Below are 9,227 nucleotides of genomic sequence, written 5' to 3'. Positions count from 1 at the left end.
TCCCATTCCTTTAAAATGTGGCATTCAAGTGATGCATTTAATGAAATGAGTGTAAATGATCGGCATAATAGGACAAAATCGTTAATGAATTAAATATGTAATTACAAACATCATGGATAATCTACAGAGAATTCAATATTTCACAAGGAGCAATCATGGAACTAAGGAAAACTTGCGTGAAGTTCCCCGGGATGATGGTAAGCAACGTCCGAGGATATGGGTTAGCAACACCCAGGGCTATGGGTTTTGTAACGACGTGCGTTAACCAATCAAAATCCTAGATATATACTAAGCCGGGGATAAATTTGTATATCAATCAATTTCGCATGTGCAATCCTTCATATTTTAATTAAAATTTAAGTATAATAAAACTTTTTAATAGCCTTTGTATTACTTCCCTTGGAGGACACAATTTAATAGCAACTACTATGAGAATTTGTCCTGTGGGTGGACACTATTTCATATCTTTTGCAGTAAAAATCTGTCAAATTGAGGGACACTATTCCATGGCAATGGACATTATTAAATATCAAAATTCTATGAAAAACTGTCCTCATTGACACTTTTTCACAGGACATTTTTATGCCTTACAATTGCTCTAGGGGGCTTCCGGTAGTGGCTCTTTACGTTATTTACTTTTCGATAGACTACGTTGACCTAGACTGGTTCCCTGTCTTTTATCTGTTTGGTACTAAGATACCCGTATGTCACAAGGGAGAGGACCTGCCTAACGTTGACCAAATTACTTTTTTGCAACCAATGTAAAACAAGATGGCGGCGACGCTAAACAATTTTTTTCGTCACGTTCATCGTTAAATTTTATTACAAACACAAAACATTTTTTTGGAATGATTGTTTGATTTTTTTTATTTTTTTATTCTATTTATTAAATAGCTTTTTTAATTGAGTACATGTTTTACTCAAATGCCCTTTAATATTCACATGCAAGACAAGAGGTTTTTACTAGAGCAGTTTCTTTTAATATTGATTTTTTAGACTTAAATGATGATGAAAAATTTATATTTTTATTTACAAATGAAAATTTGTCCTTTTATTCTGCCAAAATCTGCCATGATATTTTAATTCAAAGGAAGAATGTTTTATATAGATAAAAAATGTTTTGTATTTTTATCGAGCTGTCCTTTTATATGTAAAAGTCTCTCATAACTCTTTTGAGAGTGGCTCTCGAATGTTTTTAAGATTGTTTTGTACTTTTAATTAAAACATGTTGTATATATTGTATTCATGTTTGTATTGTACATGTAGAGAGGTGAGACTATAATAAAATATTTGATTTGATTTGATTTGATTTACATTCAAGTGTTAACCGTCACTGTTTGCATTAACCAAAAAATAAATGCATGCCCCAGCCAATTCAATGACTCAAATTTACAAATTACGCCAAGGTAACGAGAAGGAAAATTAAATTCCTTATTTCCAATTTTGAAGAATTATGAGGATAACACGCCTTTTTACAGGCATTTATTGGCGTATTAACTTGACCAAGTCAGTCACAAACGTTTCATACTTCGGACTTTGTTTGTAAGTGAATTGGTCAAGTTAATACATCAATACATTCAAAAAGACGTTTGATCCTGTATTGTTTTGATTGGCAAACAACAATTTCGCGTCATTCTGAAACAAACCTTCCTTTCAAAATGAAATTGTGAATTCAAGATGGCACGAGCTTCCAGAATAAAGTGCACAGGGTATTGTGTTAAAATGTTAAAATCAATCGGATGAGAAGGAAAGCAAAATTTTTTTTCCTATAATGTGGAACAGAAATACATTTTTTTTCTCAAAACCATAAAATTTACATAAAATTCCTTTTAATTTTTTAATGGATGTAAAATGTAAAGTGCATGGCTCTGTCTATATCCTGGCATTGGCTGTTGTCTCTGGGTTTTTTTTAGCCCACTTTCTACATTATGATATTCTCTGAGTCCGTCATACAGGTACCACAGTCCTTGAATTTTAATACTGCAATTGAAGTGGCCACCATTGCCATATGTTATGGCAAAGAGTGTCAGTAACTCCAAGTTATAAACATCCACTGTTTCCAACTATGATAATTGACATTCCATTGAAAAAAGAGGTATAAAGAATGATACAGAATGATACAAAGGAAAATGCTACCGGTATACAAGTCAGTGTCATACACAATCAGGGCTTCTTTAAAAGACTGTTTATGATACCATATCTATCCCTGTTATAAAATGACAATTTCATGTTTATAATAGTTGCAGTTTTAAGTATGTCTTAATGTAGAAGCATACATGCGGGAGATTTGGAATGCTTTTAAATATTTCTGGATCAAACACTATTACAGGAAAATACAAAAAGTAATAAGGTATAAATAGAAATCTTAGCGTAATCTGTAGACTGGCCAGATGCTTATAATCTGCTGTTTCACTGTCTCAACTGTTGTTATTTTCACTATTTTCAAATTCAGCAGTGCAAAAAAAAATTTCAAGCAAGACGTGACAGCATAAATTTTTTTCCAGCTACAGTGCAAAACAAAATTTTTTTTCTGTCATCTAGGCCATCAAAATATTTTTTTCAAAAAAATCCCAGCCCCCCCCCCCAGATAAGAAAATGGTTGTTGCCTTACTGTTTTCTTCACAAAAACACAAAGCCGTCTCTATTTGAGAGATTACTTTATTTTTGCTTTTCTATTAATAGCAGTCTCTATTTGAGAGATTAATAATTATATGTTGATATTCTATTTGAGAATAAGTTGTATTATCATTTCTATTTGACAGATGATTACTACTGTGTTGTTTTTTTTTTAAATAAAAACAAGACACATAAGTCCTTACTCCTTATGGATTGGTTCTGGACCCGATTGATTTTAACAATAAAATAAAAAATAAACTTGATAGATATAGTGTTTTAATGATCCTAGCAGGAAATTGTAATTATAAGTACTGAATGCTTCATTCAGCAATTCTATAGGGTTGTAAAAGCGTTGATCGTGCGCACACGTTTAGAATGAAGCGCTTCAGAGATTCATACAAAACGTACTTCGGTTGACATTTTTATAACCCTAAAACAATAGCCTAATACCACCAATAGGTCTACACACAGCAAGAAGGTGGACTACAGCTGGCCCCTTAACAAAAATATGTACTTGGATGGAGAGTTGTCTCATTGGCACATCTTCTTATATCTAGGACAGCAAAAATGGACATCATACATCTCACAACTCCGAAACATACACATGAATTAAAATTAAAAAAAATAAAAATAAAAACAAAGGCCTGAAGTTCCTGACTTCAGCCAGGCGAATACATGTTGAGGTGTTAATATTAGAAGATGAGGTATTATGGCCAATGAAACAACTCTTCACTATAGACCAAATGACACAAAAAAATTAACAACTATATCGTACGGCTTCAACAATGAGCAAAGCCGATACTGCGTGATCAGCTTTAAAAGGCCCCTAAAAGACTGATGTAAAACAATTCAAAAGAGAAAGATAACGGCCTAATTTATGTACCCAAAAAAACGAACGAAAAACAAATATGTTATACAGCAACAAACGACAACCACTGAATAACAGGCTCCTGACTTTGGACAGGGAACTACATACAGAATGTGGCGGGGTTCAACATGTCAGTGGGTTCCCAATCCTTTCCTAACCAGGTACAGTATAACAATAATAAGAACGAACTATAAAATTCAGTTTAAAAAGGCGTTACTCATCAGATGGATACAAATAGAAATACATCCCAACAAACACACAGAGTGGACCTTGCCGGGTAATAGTACATCCCAACAACAAAAAGACATTAAGTACACATCTGATATTACTCGTATTTATGTACTGACAGCAAGTTCAAAGCCAATAACAACTTATAGAAAAAAATCACACATCTAAAACTAAATATGTTTTGTGAATCTGAAGCCCTCTCCTATATCTTTAGCAAATGTAGAAATAAACAAACACACAATGATATATTTTTTACGCACAGTAAAACTCGGTTTAAAAGAAGTCCGAGTCCGATGTTAGAATAGATAACAAAAGAATATTAGAAAGATGACAATGACACAAAAAAATAACAAAGGTTAACTAATGAACACTTTTTATAGTGTTTTTAAAAAGCTGAGAAAATTTCTTTTTAACTTTACATTGCTGTTTGTAAAAAGTAATTATTTCTATTAGATCATTGTGCTTAGGATTTTAATATTCAGAGTTTCTAATAATCAATATTTGAGATGACTTCAAATAGAATGAATTAAGTATTTTTTTTAATTTATTATCTCTTCATTCTAGTTAGAATATGTAATCCCTGCATTTTTCCCCTTTAGTGATTATGCTTTATTCCGGAAAGTTGAAGTAATTATATATTAACCTATAGCTGTACAATGTAACCTATGGGAATGCAACAAGAGTATAAATCTCAATAACCGAAATTTATACCATAGCTATCTATGGTATAATTTTCCCAATTATACCATGGTTTTGTTGTGTATGAATTTCGAAAGAAAAACAAAGATGGCAAGACATGAACGAGGCCGCCTGAATTTTTTAATTGACATATGAACAACAGAGTCAATGTGGGGCCACTAAGCTCAACTGCCCGCTTTGCACCAGCCGATATAAATGAATGCCTAGGATGGGAATTGAACCCACGTACACCAACTCCGTTGTCCCTATATTTTTAAATGAACAAAAAATTGTCAAGAACAAATTTTAAAAAAGGTATAAATATGTTAAAATTTAATTATAAAATTATACCTGAAAATATAAGTTGATTTTCGGTGATTCAGATGTCTACTTAGATTGTAGTCCCATGGCCTCCACTGTACAGCTACATGACTATATTGGGTAAAAGGTTTTAAAATTGCCGAGGCAGATTTTTTTAGGGGAGCGGAAGGCACGCCCTTTTCAATGAGCTTCATGTATGGTTGATGCGTAGTCCTTTTTTTTTTTGTAAATATAGTTGACTTGCTAGACCCCTCCCCCTGTAAAAATCCTGGATTCTCATCCGATTTGATATAAATCTAAACTGTTAACGAGGTTGCTTAAGTTAAAGTAATAACAATTATGTTTAAGAATTAAAAATAGATAGGTTCCTTTAAATGAAGATGAACATAGGTTTCTTTAAATGAAGCTGAACATAGGTTTCTTTAAATGAAGCTGAACATTTTGTTTAAATTATCTAGAATAAACATCACATGCGATTTTAATCGTGGACATTTTGAAATCCCTGTTAATTAATGCGTGACTTGGGCTTCTGGTACAAATTAAAACGTAATAAATAATAAAATTAATTAACAATAAAAATTTAAGCATTTCGAACATTTAACATTTTGATAAAATTAAAAAATACACTTACCCTTTGCAGTTCAACTTTTAATCTGGGGTTCCGGAAAACTTTTAAAATATCTCTTGCAGCCATATGCAGAACATCTATTTTCTTTTGTCTGTAAAAGAGGGACGAAAGATACCAAAGGGACAGTCAAACTCATAAATCTAAAACAAACTGACAACGCGCCATGGCTAAAAATGAAAAAGACAAACAGAAAAACAATAGTACACATGACACAACATAGAAAACTAAAGAATAAACAACACGAACCCCACAAAAAACTAGGGGTGATCTCAGGTGTTCCGGAAGGGTAAGCAGATCCTGCTCCACATGTGGCACCCGTCGTGTTGCTTATGTGATTACAAATCCGGTGTAACGTTACCCGTCACCAATGTAGATGTGCATCCATCGCTGTCGAAAAATCTTGTCTAACTGATGTTCCCGCTGTTTCAGAAGCCCATGCTTATTTCAGAAAGAAGGCGGAGCTTAATGTGTAAGGTCCAAAAAGGGTAATTTGACTGATTCTTATAAAAGTTAAATGAAAATTTCTTATAACAAAAATAAATGAAATACACATTTTTAAACATCAATATATGCGATAGGTTAAAACAGATATTTTATATCTTTTGGATAGTTTTGTGGTGTTTCGTAAATTATACCATAGCTTTTGTTGAAACCCCTCGGCAACCTCACTCGACTTCGTCTCGTGAGGTTATTGCCGGGGGGTTCAACAAAAGCTATGGTATACATGTAATATACGAAACACCACACAACTTGAAACCCCTCGGCAACCTCACTCGACTTCGTCTCGTGAGGTTATTGCCGGGGGTTTCAACAAAAGCTATGGTATAATTTACGAACACAACAAAACTGTCCAAAAGATATGAAATATCTATAACTAATCACATGTATACAACTTGAAGTATAGATTCTGAGTACCGACGTTGATAATTATCTAAATAACGTGTATTAGTATGTCCTTTATTTGTCTTTATTAATATAACTTTTACTGTTTAGTCTGTTTTTGGTGATATCCATTTGACGTGGCTCTGTACTTACACATCCCGTCACTGTGTGATTGTTCTATGATTTTTTTTGTATTCTTGTCTTGTCTTTTATATTTGTTTACTTAGTATGTGCTTTCTTTGTTACATATTTGTTTGTTTTAAAGGGATTAAGATTATAACACAATGTTGATTGCTGTAAGATTATAACACAATGTTGAATGCTGTACCCCTATCTTTGATATTTTTACTTATAATGTCTTTTTGCTTTGTTAACAATCATTTCAATATAATAGATTTGTATGCGACTGTTATACAAGTGAGAGGTTTAGCTAGCTATACATTTAGGTTTAATCCACCATGTGATACATAAGAAAATGTCTGTATCAATATGTCAGTTGTAAGAGCTTCTGATTTTGCCATTTGATTATAGACTTTCCGTTTTGAAATTTCCTCGGAATGTATGAATTTCAGTGGGCTTCTGGTCCAACACCATATGTTTCGTGTTGAGAGTATATTGCAAAAAAACTTTTAGTGCTCCGACAAAAAGTACTAAGGAATTATTATGTATTCAACTGAATCCGTATCGTTTGCAATTCCTATATCCTAGGTAACGGAATTTTGTTCGAAATAGTGATTCGAGTATGAGCAATGGTATAGACAACTGTTTACATCAATGTGATGATTTCCAAGAGGTTTTTTTTTGACAAAATACGTACATTATATACCTTCAATTTTGTTCTCGCATCCATAAGGAGTAGTTGTCCATAACATTTCTAATCCTTGTTACTGTCATGGTGAACTCATTTTTGAGTGATAAGTTTTCTCTATGAAACTGACATAAAACAATCGACTAGGATGTTAATTGTATCTTATTTCGTATTCCACATATGAAAATACAACAATTCTGAAAGAGAAGGAGAAATATGTCGTTATATTACTAGTGCCTGAAGTTGGAAGTCTTCTTCAGATAATGATGGAGATACCATTAATGATGAAGATAACGTTCGTTGCAATTATGACAATAATAATGTGTTTTACTGGCTTCGGGAATGATGTGGGAATATTGATATGCCCTCCAAACAACTTGGGGATGATATTTATATTGACAAACATGAAGACAAAAAATCCCGATGGAGTCTTTGTATGATACAATCAAAAACTATGGGTACAAACAATATATCAGACCTGTAAAAATTTACAACCACTGGTAAAACATATAACTATAATTAATCTTCTAAGAAAGTTCCTTTAAACAATAAAATTATGTCTGAGTCACATAAGGTCAAGAATTTTATAACAATTTTGTATGACAAAGTTGAAAAACAGTCAGAAATGAAAATTTCGCAAATGCTGTATTTCAAATAATGAAAATCAAAGCAATGGGCAAAGAAAATTATTACCTGAAGAATCGCTTCAACGGAGCAAAATAACAGCATTCGTTTCTCAGCTTTCTCTTTCTACATCATATCCATAAAAGCAAAGTAAGCAATAAATTGATAAAGTTGATTTAACAGAATAATTACAATAGATGTACGTTTCATTGTAATACGTTATTCTGATTAGCCACACTGCAATCTCGCGTTATTCCTTAAGCAACTTCATTACACAATAAAACTTATCATTCATGATGACACGAGGTCCCACAATAAATTGCATAGGTAAATTAAATAAAAACTTTATAAAAATCGTGTTGTCATGATCCTAGCTAAAACATTTAATTATAAGTATTGAATGCTTTTTCTTGTAACTTCATAGGGTTATAAAAGCGTTTACCGTGCGCACATTTTTAGAATGAAGCACGGAAGCGCTTCATACGAAACGTACTTCGGTCAACGCTTTTACACCCCAATGAAGTTACAAAAAGAAGCATTCATATCTTAATTGAATCGTGATTGAACTGTGATGAAAACGTATTTTAAAAACTTAAAAAAGTATTTCCTGTCTATTAAAATGTATTTTCGTTTGAATTGTTTTACATTGTCATTTCGGGGCCCTTTATAGCTGACTATGCGGTATGGGCTTTACTCATTGTTGAAGGCCGTACGGTGACATATAGTTGTTAATATATGTGTCATTTTGGTCTCTTGTGGACAGTTGTCTCATTGGCAATCATACCACATCTTCTTTGTTATATGTATTTTTACATACATTACATACATTGATATTTGTAGTAGTTCAATCAAATGACCCTACTGTATGCAATAATTAATTAAATTATTCTGGTTTAACCCTGAAAATTTCAGAAGTGATTCTATCAACACATATACAAATACTTAAAGTCATAGTTGCATCACTCACTTCAGCCAACAAAACTGTACCAAACCGATTTTAATCTTATTTTGCCTCCCAAAGACTGAATAACAAAGTCAGATGAATTAAAATCTAAGTCAGTGTACTAAAGGGGAAAATGTTGTGAGATGTCCATTTGCTTCTTTCCATTCTTCCAATATTGTAATTCAACAGCTAAAAGGTCAAACTATGTATTTTGATTGGCACACAATAGTGTTCGAATCCTTTTTTAAAGGTTGAATTGAGTTACTTGCCTTTTTGAAACTGCTGTTTGTGGTATTCAAAATAACAGATACTTATCTGGAAAATATAAGATATTTTTGAAAGATTTTTTGCAATGAGTAAAACGCAGAAGTTGTTGGTGTATCAGCAATATTGTGGGTGTATGGGGAGTCATTATAGGTTTTAAATTCAGGAAAAAGATGAAAATGTAATTATACAAAACAAGAGGCTCTCAAGAGCCTGTGTCGCTCACCTGACCCTACTTGGATGATTGATTGGCTGCAAAGTAACAACACTTGGTCAACACTTTATAAGGAACATTCATGCCATGTTTGGTTTCATTCCATTTAGTGGTTCTCTAAAAGAAGACATTTGTACTGTTAGCGTTTGTTTT

Source organism: Mytilus edulis, chromosome 3 (assembly GCF_963676685.1).
Source record: "Mytilus edulis chromosome 3, xbMytEdul2.2, whole genome shotgun sequence".
In the NCBI taxonomy this organism is placed as follows: Eukaryota; Metazoa; Mollusca; class Bivalvia; order Mytilida; family Mytilidae; genus Mytilus; species Mytilus edulis.
The sequence above is the reverse complement of the archived record's forward strand: the minus strand, read 5'-3'. Positions refer to the sequence as shown.